Below are 13,376 nucleotides of genomic sequence, written 5' to 3'. Positions count from 1 at the left end.
CCGGTCCAGGAACCATGGTTTACCTTGATTCGAAGTAATTGCAATGTAAATTGTGAGCAGATTAGGTCTTTGTCAAAATATTTGCACTAAACGATGATCGCTTGAAAAGCCATAATACGTCCACAATGCTGATGCATCAGAACAAGCTCGGTATTCAAGAGCTTCATCGCTGGCCGCACATGCAGTGACTTGGGCTGAATGGCGAGTCGGTCAAAAGGGCTTCGAAGCGCGGAGCTTCTCGGCTCCTTGAGCTAAGATCAATTGTGTAGTATGTGTTTTTATCAGGTATGGTTCCGGCATGAACTTAGGATATTGCACATATTTTGTACTTCGGCGGAGTGCTTGAAGCTCGCTTCACCTCCGCCACGGGTTGATCCGGCATTGCACTACAGCTGGAATCAGTCCACCCATCAGGGGTGCCCACGATTTAGAATTCAAAAATAAGAAACTTTTCGCTGTACTGAACCACCGGGTTTACACAGATCTGTCTACAAATGAGCGCTGTGCTTGCGAAGGAATGTTCCCATATGCAGGCTCTTACAAATCCGAAATTTCTTGGTTTCGTGCCTGCTGTGAATACCGTAATGAAGCGGGTATCTTTCGCTGCGACAGGTGTACTTTCATCGCAATAAAGTTGATTCTCTCTCCATAGATTTTGTAATCAATTATTTTCATAGATAAAGCCCGCCTCCCCGCTGACTAAATAAATAAAAGATGTTTTGTCCTCTCATTCCGAAGATCATGCAGGAATTCCAATAATAACAGCATGACTAACTTGAACATATTTGCATTGCTTACTTCTAGAACAGAGATAATGGCGTGCACTTTGTGACAAAAACTGATGCGTGTTGTGCAAGAAAGGGCGATGTCACTGGTCGGGGCGCGGCCAGCGCTGCGAGAAAGCGATAGCGAGTGTTAGTGGGTGATGTGTTGTGACCGTGCATGGTCCGCGCTTGCGCGCACTATTGGGCATGGTATTGATATGTGCTGTTGGTGCAAGGGCTCTAATTGAGCATGTTCCCATGAATCTTTTTGTGTGAGCATGCTTTGCTTTGTCGTGACCCTGCAACTGCCAAGTTGGCCCTGTCAAGGGAATCTCAAGGAAAATACAATGAAACGTCGCCCTGTGGGAAAACGCCGGAAGTGCTTTTGTTCAACTGTTCACCCTTCCCGTCTAGAGGCGCTATTGTCAAGTGAGGAATGTCTATTGTCCAAAGGAGAAGATCGGAGTGACACGTCCGCTGACGTACAGGAGAGGAAAGGAGCACGAGGATTACGGCCATTAGACGATTTCCCGGGAATGCAGGAAAGGGTTGCAATTGCCGGAAAGGGGCAATGCTGGGAGCAGTATTCGTGGCGCGCACGTACACTTGGGTTTCTGAGAAGGAAATCCACTTGCCAGAACCAACGTAGCGAACCTTTACAGAAGAATAGAAATTTACCTCCTCGCCGCTCCCAAGCTCTACCCGCCAACAAGTGACCACGCCCGACGAAACAATACTGGACCAGTCAGTGCATCAGACCATCAGTGCAGTGATGTGATCGATTGGTTGCCGATATCTGAGGGGTGTGCCCTGGGACTGATTGGTCAGCATCTTCAGAGAGGGGCTGGACATAGGGGGATTTAAGGACGTTGCAGAGCACGAAATGACGCTCTTAGCCCTGGGTAAACGGCTCATGCAGATGCTTCTCGCTATGAACTCTTAACGCTTGCCATTTTGCTGATATACCTTTTTTTCATGTAAATAAGTTTTCTCAAAGTGCCATTAAACCTCCTTGTATATATTTTACCAACTTCGAAGATTCAGTCCTTCATCAACCCGGAGTCTGCACGCTACCAAGTGAAGGCCGGGTCGACTAAGTCCCAGCGTCACGACAACTGGTGACCAGTGTTGGTATCTGAATCTACAAGCCACAACATCTGGTGATTGCAGGTGGCATCTCAAGCAACAAGCAGGAGGAACAATCGGCCAACAAGAGAGCAGCTCGGAACATCGATCGCATGTGTGGGTGAGTGCTTGGCTTTTTATTTGATGTGGACCAGGTTCTTGAACAGGGTTAGATTTTAGAACTGGTAAAGAGTGTTGAAACGCCTTTAGGTTTGGTAGTTTGCACAGTTCTTTTGGAAGTAGCCGAAACTCGAAGCGATCATGGACCTGCAGAAACCGGAACTGTTGCTATTGTGTGAGGAATTGAGAATTTATATAAGTGGTTTCGCACGAAAACTCTTGATTTTAAAGGCAATCACTGATTTGGGAACCGATGATGAGGAGCTCAGTCAAGCATGGAACCTCATCCGACAAAAAAAGGAGGAGCAGCTCAGACAGCAGAAAGAGCGGGAAAAGGGGGAAAAGAGGCGTGAGCGTGAAATTAAGAGCGAAGCAAAAAGGCTGAAGCAAATTAGAACTAGAGTTGAGCAAGAGGTCGGGCAATTGTCCCCAGCTAGCGGTGCCTCTTCTCAACAAGGAGGCAGATTTCAAGATGTCAAAGTACATGCAGCCATATGTGATATCAGTGGATATCGGTCTGTATCTGGCTAAATTTGAGCGAACCTGCGAAAAACTGTCCTTGGTCTTGTAGGGCTCGTGGCGCGGACCGTTCGAAGTTATGGCACGAACTGCGCCACTCACCTACCAGCTCCGGTTGTTGGCGAGCGGTGAAACCGCTGGTCCGGTGCACGTCGCAGACTTGAAAGCTTACCACCTTCGCAAGGACGATAACTGTGAAGCGGGGGAAGCTCAAAGCGATGCAGCGATCTCCCCCAAAGTAAGGCGTACATGTAGCAACCCGGTTCGCAACCTACGCTATAACCTAAGGCCAAGGTAGTGCACTACTTTGTCTAACGTCTTTGCTTCTTTCAGAATGCATTCTGATAAGATTTGCAGCAGCCAGATGAACCACCGCCGCTGGGGCGGGAAACCGCACCCAGCGCATGGTTCAAGGAGGGGCCACTTAAACAGGGGGTACCCCCCTAGTTTGTAGCGGTTTGTGGCCCATCATTGTGACCAGCGCAGCCATGCTGGCCGTCTTCAACAAGTCTGGATTGGAGCCCGCTGCCCAGGGCTGGAGTACGGGCCTCGGGAAGCCAGGTGTGCCCGGGGCGGAAACGCCTGCTGCAATGTGCATCCAGCACGGCGCCACGTGGAAAGGGGTCAACGATGTAAAGCAGAGCTCAGGGCCGCTGCCAGGCGTATCCCTGGCCGAGCCCAGCTGCGCTGTGACCCCGAGGATGTGGCCGCTGCCGGGGAGGGACCAGCCGGAACAGTCCCGCTATGCCTGCTGCTTCTCCCGTCCCACGGACCAGCTGAGATGGCATCCCGCCAGAGCCAGGCGACAAGCCTTCATATTTTACGCCGACCCGGGCTCGAACATGGACATGGACCGGCTGTTGGCGGAGCCCGGGTCGGACGCTGAGGGGAGGGAAGATGTAGGGCTCGTGGCGCGCCGCGCATTCGAAGGCCGCGCCACTTCCCAATGCTCCCTGCGCGGTGCCCGTTTCCCTCTCCCCGCTCGCTCGGGGATAACCGGTCCCGCGCGAGGGGGCTATAAAAGAAGACACGCGCCGCCGTCTCGCTCTCTCTTGGTCCCTGGCTCCTCGTTCCTGCTTCGCTCCTGGCGCTCTCCACGGAAACGACCCGCAGCCACCCGGACGACGACCTAGCACCGACTACGACGATCCCTGTGAGATTAAAGATGTTTGTCATACGGCCCACTGTGTGTTTGTCGTGCGCATCCCTCGGGCAGAGAAATCGCCCACAGTCTCAGAGATTATTGACGGTTCTGCCCTGCCAGGCAGCGGAGGTTGTCGCGCGGCTAAGCAAGGAGGACGCGGACAACTACGAGAAGGTCAAGGCTTGCCTTCTGAGAATGTATAGGCTTAGCGCCGAGGCGTTCAGACAACGTTTTCAGAACGCTACTAAGTCCAGGGACGAGAGTTACCCTGAATTCCTGCACAATTTAAAAATCAGTTTGGGCGAGTGGCTAAGGAGCACTGATTTCTACAGTGATAGGGACGCTGTAGTCGAGCGAATTCTTTTGGAGCAGTTTTATAACTGCCTCCCAGAAAAGAAAGAAATTAGTTACAGGACCGAGGCGACATTAAGTCGGCAACTGAAGCTGCCGAACTCATTGAGGAGTACGCTTTGCGCCGACAATTCAGCAACCCAGCAGTGGATAGGCCCGGCAATCCCAAGTTGAGTGTGAATAACCGTCAGGAAAGGCACTTTGCTAGAGTTGCAAACGAAGAAAGGAAGGCTTCTTCAGGCAAACTCCCTAGAAAGGACGGCAGTGAGAAAAGTGGGGAAGTGACCAACGCTCAGAACACAAAAAACAAGCTTGAGGATAGGAAGCCGCTCACATGCTTAAAGTGTAATGAGCAGGGTCACATTGCCGTCAACTGCCGGAAAGAAAAGATTGATTTCTCGTATGTCAGTGACTGCGATGAAAACATGAAGCTTTTGGAACCCTACATGCATGACCTAGTTGTCAACGGGAAGCCTTGCAAGGTGCTGCGCGATTCGGCAGCAACGATGGATGTTGTCCATCCGGCGTATGTGTCGCCTTCCGACTATACAGGACAGTGTGCAAGGATCCGCCAGGTAGTGGAGGAACGGAGTGCGTGCTTGCCAATCGTGAACGTGGTCATCGAGGCCCTTTCGGCGAGTTACCAACCGAGGCTGCCGTTTCAGGAAAGCTTCCTAAGTGCTATCCGTATTTGTTTTCCAACAAATCGGACATGCTGCTGCGAAAAAGGGGCATCCTTTTCGAAGGCAGAGTTGTGCAAGCCTTAACACGTTCAAAGGCGCGAGAACTAGCTACACTGCTCATTCCAGAAAATTCCACAGCGGAGGAAACGGCAGTTAAAACAGTGGTCGATGCGGAAGATAGCCGGTCAGAAAACTTTGAGAGCGAGGCATTTCAGATAAGTCAACTTGAAAGCGAGCTTGATGAGACGCGGAATGAGGACGTTCTTGAGAGTAACCTCTTGCCGCCAGTGTCTAGTAATCTCACGAGACTTCTAAGTGGAACCCGAGAGGACATAGCTATGGATCAAGCCAATGATCCCAAGATACAGGAGATAAGGGAGCGCCACCGCGCCACTAAGACAGCAAACAATATTTCTTTCGAGATGAGAAAGGGAGTGCTGTATCGCTTATTCAAGGATAAGCGCGGAGTAGAGCGGGACCGATTAGTCGTTCCCAAAAAGTACCGCGAAGACTTACTGCGACTTTCCCATGGCAGCTCGTGCTCATGTCACCTTGAAATAAGGAAAACAAAGCAGAGGCTGTTGCAAGAAAACTATTGGCCTGGATGTTTTAAGGACACGGAAAATTTTGTACGGTCATGCGACACGTGCCAGCGGGTTGGAAAGGCGCAAGATAAGTGGAAAGCTCCGATGGTGTTAGTACCAATCATCACCGAGCCGTTTCACCGGTTAGTAATAGATATAGTTGGGCCACTTCCTGTGACAGAGTCAGGGTACCGTTATATCCTCACTATGTTATGCCCAGCCACAAAGTTTCCAGAGGCTGTTCCGCTGCGCGAGGTGACGTCCGAGAGTGTAGTGGATTCGCTGCTCTCAGTGTTTGCACGAGTTGGATTCCCTTCCGAGGTCCAAAGTGATCAGGGTAGCGTTTTCACAAGTGTCCTCACCACCTCATTTCTCGAGCGATGCGGCATTAAGGTAGTGCACAGCTCGATCCACCGTCCGCAGAGCAACTGCGTAGAAAGATGGAATTCTGTTCTCAAACGCGTCCTGAGGGGACTGTGCTATGAAAACAAGCGCGAATGGGATACCTGCCTGCCTGCAGCACTTTTCGCTTTGCGGTCAGTGCCGCACGAATCCACTGGTTTTAGCCCAGCCGAGTTGGTGTACGGATGGTCACTGCGCTCACCTTTGCGAATGGTGCGCGAAGCCTGAGAGGGGCGCGGAGAAGACCCAACAGTAGTAGAATTCATTTTGAACCTCCTGAATCGCTTACATAACACTAAGGAACTCGTTGAGGCCAGCATTAAGTCAGCCCAGGCTCGTTCCAAAGTGTACTATGATAAGTCAGGAAGTCAAAGGACGTTTCGTATCGGGGACCAGGTAATGTTGCTGAGAGGTTCAAGGCAGAATAAGCTCGAAGTACAGTGGGAAGGACCTGCTGAAGTCGTTGCAAAGCTTTCTAACACTAACTACGCAGTGAAAATCCCCGGTAGGCGTAAAGAAGTGCGCATTTATCGTTGCAATCTTATGAAGCCTTATGTGCAGAGGGAAACCGTGGTAAATATAACGTTAAACCTTCCCGAGGAGATGGGGAACAACTTGATTTGCCTCAGCGGAAAATAAAGCAACGCTCAGGAGCTTCTCAAAAAGACCGAGCAGAGAGGAGAACTGAAGACATCCTAGCTGTCCGATCTGGGCGAGATAATAACAGAGTTTGAGGTCTGCTTCGTGGACAGGCCAGGCAGGACTGATTTGACTGAGCAAGATATTGAGCTGACTTCAGACGTGCCAGTGTGATTAAGGTGCTACCGATTTTCTCCAAGGCAAAGAGAAATTCTGGATAGGGAAGTAACTCGCATGCTGGAATTGGGAGTAATAAAACCCTCAGAAAGCGATTATGGTTCGCCTATGATATTAGTAGAAGCTCCCGGTAAAGACCCTAGGCCTGTGGTAGACTACCGAAAGCTAAATTCTCTCACCAGGGATCGTGTATCCTATTCCGAATATCGAGGAGAGAGTAGAACAGGTCAGTAGAGCGGCATATGTGACTACGCCGGACCTTACTCGAGGATACTGGCAAGTGCCGCTCACTGAACGCGCCAGCAGATACGCGGCTTTCGTCACTCCGACGGGCAGCTACCAGCCAACAATGATGAGTTTCGGGCTCAAAAATGCTCCATTTTGTTTTTCCCGACTCATGGATAGGGTTTTAAAGGGGTGTGAAACATTCGCGGTGCCTTATTTAGATGACATTGCGGTTTTTTCCGACTCATGGGCGGACCATATGGTACATCTAAGAGCTGTACTGAGCCTTTTGCGTCAAGCAGGGCTAACCGTAAAGGCCGAGAAATGTTGCCTGGCAAGGGCGACCGTGGACTACTTGGGTCACAATGTAGGTCAAGGTTTCAGGAAACCCAGCGAGATTAAGATTTCTGCGGTAGCAGACTACCCGCGGCCGAGCACGAAGACGGAAATTCGGGCATTCCTGGGGCTGACGGGATACTACAATCACTACATCCCTAACTATTCAGCTGTGGCTAGCCCTCTGACCGACGCTCTCCGCAAGACAGAACCGACAAATGTAGTCTGGGACGAACAAAAGGAAGCCTCCTTCGTAAACCTGAAGGCTGTGCTGATTAGCCGTTCGGTACTGCGAGCTCCAGACTATGACCGAGAATTCACGGTCCAGTGTGATGCAAGGGATCGAGGGCTAGGTGCTGTTCTCTGCCAGAGAGATGACGACGAGATGCCAGAGAGATGAGCTTATAGCGATGGCGATCGCAGCCTCCTCCGCTTCCTCCGAGTCATTGGTAATGACCGAACCAGCCGTGAGTTGTTGACCCTGATAATTTACAGTCACAATCGTGAATGCATTACGGTCCGCTTCTCGGCTGCATGGACATGGACCACGTCTCTATTTTACTGGTATAGATCGCCTCAAGGCTAGCGTCTCTCAGACAGTGCGTCTCATACGTCGAATCGCTAACCGGTATTCGGGTATGAAGGAAACTGATCTCGTCCGCCTGGTCCAGGCATTTGTCATTATTAGAATTACCTACACGTTACCCTACCTCAAACTTGACGTAGCAGAAACACAACGTGTTGATTGCCTGATCAGACGGGCGTTCAAGTCCGCACTTGGTCTCACCATAAACACCTAAATGGAGCGCTTCAATGCCCTTGGAGTCCACAACACTCTTAGCGAGCTGGTAGAGGCCCACCTCACATCTCAGTACGAACGGATAACCCACACACCGACCGGACGGTTTATCCTTGACCTCTCCCAGTCAGTTACCCCCCAACAAGACAGGACAAAGAGTCGCTTCCAATAAGCCTGCGAACTCGCTTGAAAATCCTACCTCTCCCGAAGAATATGCGCCCTGAATTTAATTCAGACATGCGAGTGCAAAGAGCCAAAGCCCTGCTTTCATCAAAGAAGTTCCCAATCTGAGCACAGGTTCCTCTAAGCCCGGTTCACAGTGCGGGAACACAACAGCGGCATGGACAAAATACGTGCGCCCGTCACTGTGGAAACTTCTTCCCCAAGAACTTGTTTCCAAGCAGCTCACCACACTGCACAAACAGCTGAGAAAAAAGGCAGATTGCCAGGGATTTACCTCGTTATGGCAGATTTGGGCAACGAAAACTAAACAGCGACTGTCTGCAGTGTTTCGCTTATTCACCAGCATAGCGAAAATCCGGACGACAACATCATCATAGCATGTACTTAACGGTGACTGATCGTTTTTTAATGGTTTTTGTCGTTGTAAACAGCAAACGAAAACAAGGTCCCCTTCATCGCTTTGTTGTACTCCGCGGCACGGCGTCTTGCAAGCAGTAGAGCAGGGGCCCGTATTGAAACCGATGTGGCGGGGTCGCATTGGATCCCCTCCTTTTCCGTGTGCAGGCGTCACCTATGAAAGAGAGTAGGCGAGCGGGGACCATAGGAACGGCTACGCCTGAGAGCAGCGGAGTAGCGAATTGATGAAGCGGTTTTCTTCAGTGCCACAAGGAGTTCGCCAAGTGTTCCCGCCGAAGCTTCTGTATTCGCTTTCTATATTCTGTAGAGATGTATTCCCGGACAGTTCATCTTGAAGCGTGCGAGCGACAGGGTCACCAACGCTACACGAAAACGCTGTCGCCGGAAAGAGTCGACCAACTGTTTCCGTAGTGTGAACCGCGCTTTAATGACCGTGGTCGCCTACCACCCGCAAACGCCAGTATTTTGACCTAGTTGGACCGCCGTATTTAAAACATCAAGCATTTGCACGCTACCGTAGCATAGCGCTCCACTTCGCCGACACTCGCCAACATTTTCGCGTCGCATATCTATTGTTCATCGTGCAGCCACACTGTAGCTACTGTAATCCAACGTTTATATACCGTAGTTTATAGATCTCTTTCAGCTCCGCATCTCCTCGGTTCGCTCACATGTAGGGATGTAAAATTTCCGGAAATTTTAAAGGTTGGAAAGAAAAAACAAGGAAAAAAAGCTTTTTTTACCCTCAAATATTGGAAAACTTTGAAAATATTGTAACGGATGAAATGTTTTTAATACAGGTGAACTTCGTATGAAGGACGGACGCACACGGCTCAGAAAAACCCGGATCAGTCTGCGCGCGCCTCGCTTCCTCCGCTTCTTCTGTTGCTTCTGCTGCTTCTCAGTGCACCGCTACGAGGCGTCGTGCGCCATGGCGAAGAATAACGGAATGCAAAAGAAACGACGGAACATCAGTAGCCTTTGCGGTAGCGCGAGCAGCGGTCTCCGCGTATCTGGTAAGATAGTCAACGCAGACGATAACCCAGCGGTAGCGCTCTACAGTCTTTGGAAAAGGACCGAGCAGGTCCATTCCAATATTTTCAAAAGAGGAGGTAGGTGGCTTGACGGGTTGTAAAGGTCCGGCCAAAGTGGTGGTGCGTGCCTTAAGTCGTTGGCATTTTTAACATGTCGCAACGTATATTTTGGTGGTCTTATAAATTTGTGGCCAATAAAAACGCTGGCGAATTCGGTGCAGGGTTCGACAGAAGCATAGATGTCCAGAGGATCGTGCATGGCTGGCAAAACTTGTGCACGGAGACTTTTTGGGACTACCAAAAGGAGGGCAGCACCGTCAACTGAGTACTTCTTGCGAAAAACACCATCTTCGATAGTAAACTGCGTTGACTCTGCCTTTCCTTCTGCCTCTTGTATAAGAGGCTGTCGTGACCGTTTGTTGTGTTGTTCTCGCCTAAAGGTCGCCATACTAGGAAACGTCGACGCGATTGAGGCTAAACACCCGTCGAAGCCGTCTTCATCGTTAACGGAAGTCGGCAATGGGTGCCATGACAAGCAGTCCGCATGACTGTGATGTCGTCCACTCTTGTACGCGACACCAAAGTTGTATTCTTGTAGGCGTAATTCCCAGCGCACCAGACGACCAGATGGATCGCGAAGTCCGATGAGCCAGCATAGCGAATGGTGATCAGTAACTATGGTGAAGTAGCGTCCATATAGGTATGGTCGGAACTTGTGCACAATATTAATTAGTCGTATTTATCAAGAAGTGTAGCTGCATTAAACTGCAAACAGTCTTTTTTTAGAGCGCAGCTCTTCGGCGTCCGTTCCTGGGTTTCGCGTCGGCGTCGGCCTCGTAACCAGCTCCGCCCCCCTTTCATTCCCCCAGCGCTAGCAGCGACCGACTGATATCGCTGGATGCCGCTGACGCCGCTAGAGAGTCAAGATAACGTGACTGCATAGAACACCGTCGCCGCCACGCAGAAAGAGGAGGGGAGGGTCCAACCCCCCCCCCCCTGTTCCTGTGTGGCGGATAGGGTGCTCTTCAGTTTCCGACGCGCCGGTTATTTCACGTAGGCCCCGGCACGTCGACGAATACGTGACCACCTTCCCACAGCTATACCTGGTTCTTGGCGCTGCGGAAGCGAGGGTATCATATTGTTTGCGTCGGCATCGGCGGCGTTGTCCCTGATACCAACTCCGCAGCTGGGGTTGACTCACTATCGGCGTCAGCAGCATCAGTCAGACGCTGCTATCTCTTCCCTCCTCCCTTTATCGCACTGTCCGCTTGCTGCGTGCGCTTCTGCCCCCATCGTTTGCCGCTGGGTGTACACGCCGCCCCCCTCCCCCTCTTCCTGCGAGTCTCCGGTTGTCAAAGCGACGGCTCGAACTTAATTCCTTTCTTCACTCCTCCTCCAATGCAACCCCTGTGCGGTGGCAATCAGAGAGCCAGATCGATGGCAGCGGATCTGTATATGTGCACCGCCCGAGCCGAAATTGCTGCTGCCGTTCGCCACTGCGAAATTATCTGCCAGTTCTCCGGCGGCGGCGGCAACGGCGGCGGCGGCGGCGGCGGCGGCGCCGCCGCCGCCGCCGCCGCCGCCGCCGCCGCCGCCGCCGCCGCCGCCGCCGCCGCCGCCGCCGCCGCCGCCGCCGCCGCCGCCGCCGCCGCCGCCGCCGCCGCCGCCGCCGCCGCCGCTGCTGCTGCTGCTGCTGCTGCTGCTGCTGCTGCTGCTGCTGCTGCTGCTGCTGCTGCTGCTGCTGCTGCAGCAGCAGCAGCAGCAGCAGCAGCAGCAGCAGCAGCAGCAGCAGCAGCAGCAGCAGCAGCAGCAGCAGCAGCAGCAGCAGCAGCGAGTCGCCGCCGCCGCCGCAGCAGCAGCAGCAGCAGCAGCAGCAGCAGCAGCAGCAGCAGCAGCAGCAGCAGCAGCAGCAGCAGCGAGTCGCCGCCGCCGCCGCCGCCGCCGCCGCCGCCGCCGCCGCCGCCGCCGCCGCCGCCGCCGCCGCCGCCGCCGCCGCCGCCGCCGCCGCCGCCGCCGCCGCCGCTGCTGCTGCTGCTGCTGCTGCTGCTGCTGCTGCTGCTGCTGCTGCTGCTGCTGCTGCTGCTGCTGCTGCTGCTGCTGCTGCTGCTGCTGCTGCTGCTGCTGCTGCTGCTGCTGCTGCTGCTGCTGCTGCTGCTGCTGCTGCTGCTGCTGCTGCTGCTGCTGCTGCTGCTGCTGCTGCTGCTGCTGCTGCTGCTGCTGCTGCTGCTGCTGCTGCTGCTGCTGCTGCTGCTGCTGCTGCTGCTGCTGCTGCTGCTGCTGCTGCTGCTGCTGCTGCTGCTGCTGCTGCTGCTGCTGCTGCTGCTGCTGCTGCTGCTGCTGCTGCTGCTGCTGCTGCTGCTGCTGCTGCTGCTGCTGCTGCTGCTGCTGCTGCTGCTGCTGCTGCTGCTGCTGCTGCTGCTGCTGCTGCTGCTGCTGCTGCTGCTGCTGCTGCTGCTGCTGCTGCTGCTGCTGCTGCTGCTGCTGCTGCTGCTGCTGCTGCTGCTGCTGCTGCTGCTGCTGCTGCTGCTGCTGCTGCTGCTGCTGCTGCTGCTGCTGCTGCTGCTGCTGCTGCTGCTGCTGCTGCTGCTGCTGCTGCTGCTGCTGCTGCTGCTGCTGCTGCTGCTGCTGCTGCTGCTGCTGCTGCTGCTGCTGCTGCTGCTGCTGCTGCTGCTGCTGCTGCTGCTGCTGCTGCTGCTGCTGCTGCTGCTGCTGCTGCTGCTGCTGCTGCTGCTGCTGCTGCTGCTGCTGCTGCTGCTGCTGCTGCTGCTGCTGCTGCTGCTGCTGCTGCTGCTGCTGCTGCTGCTGCTGCTGCTGCTGCTGCTGCTGCTGCTGCTGCTGCTGCTGCTGCTGCTGCTGCTGCTGCTGCTGCTGCTGCTGCTGCTGCTGCTGCTGCTGCTGCTGCTGCTGCTGCTGCTGCTGCTGCTGCTGCTGCTGCTGCTGCTGCTGCTGCTGCTGCTGCTGCTGCTGCTGCTGCTGCTGCTGCTGCTGCTGCTGCTGCTGCTGCTGCTGCTGCTGCTGCTGCTGCTGCTGCTGCTGCTGCTGCTGCTGCTGCTGCTGCTGCTGCTGCTGCTGCTGCTGCTGCTGCTGCTGCTGCTGCTGCTGCTGCTGCTGCTGCTGCTGCTGCTGCTGCTGCTGCTGCTGCTGCTGCTGCTGCTGCTGCTGCTGCTGCTGCTGCTGCTGCTGCTGCTGCTGCTGCTGCTGCTGCTGCTGCTGCTGCTGCTGCTGCTGCTGCTGCTGCTGCTGCTGCTGCTGCTGCTGCTGCTGCTGCTGCTGCTGCTGCTGCTGCTGCTGCTGCTGCTGCTGCTGCTGCTGCTGCTGCTGCTGCTGCTGCTGCTGCTGCTGCTGCTGCTGCTGCTGCTGCTGCTGCTGCTGCTGCTGCTGCTGCTGCTGCTGCTGCTGCTGCTGCTGCTGCTGCTGCTGCTGCTGCTGCTGCTGCTGCTGCTGCTGCTGCTGCTGCTGCTGCTGCTGCTGCTGCTGCTGCTGCTGCTGCTGCTGCTGCTGCTGCTGCTGCTGCTGCTGCTGCTGCTGCTGCTGCTGCTGCTGCTGCTGCTGCTGCTGCTGCTGCTGCTGCTGCTGCTGCTGCTGCTGCTGCTGCTGCTGCTGCTGCTGCTGCTGCTGCTGCTGCTGCTGCTGCTGCTGCTGCTGCTGCTGCTGCTGCTGCTGCTGCTGCTGCTGCTGCTGCTGCTGCTGCTGCTGCTGCTGCTGCTGCTGCTGCTGCTGCTGCTGCTGCTGCTGCTGCTGCTGCTGCTGCTGCTGCTGCTGCTGCCAGAGCAGAGGCCCAGCGCCGTCGCCGCCAGAATCCAGAGCAGTAAGCGAGGCTGAAGCAGAAGCTCATCGCCGCCGCCGAGAAGGGAGTGTTTGTTAAAGGAATACG

At 54.4% G+C, this 13,376-nt stretch overlaps 1 pseudogene; it reads left to right on the top strand.

Moving 5' to 3' along the window:
• The first annotated feature begins 230 nt into the window (after positions 1-230).
• On the top strand, positions 231-412 carry LOC146178011 (U2 spliceosomal RNA; annotated as a pseudogene).
• Positions 413-13,376: the final 12,964 nt, after the last annotated feature.

This window comes from Amblyomma maculatum, chromosome 10 (genome assembly GCF_055883805.1).
Source record: "Amblyomma maculatum isolate TAMU_Amacu chromosome 10, ASM5588380v1, whole genome shotgun sequence".
In the NCBI taxonomy this organism is placed as follows: Eukaryota; Metazoa; Arthropoda; class Arachnida; order Ixodida; family Ixodidae; genus Amblyomma; species Amblyomma maculatum.
The sequence above is the reverse complement of the archived record's forward strand: the minus strand, read 5'-3'. Positions and strand labels throughout refer to the sequence as shown.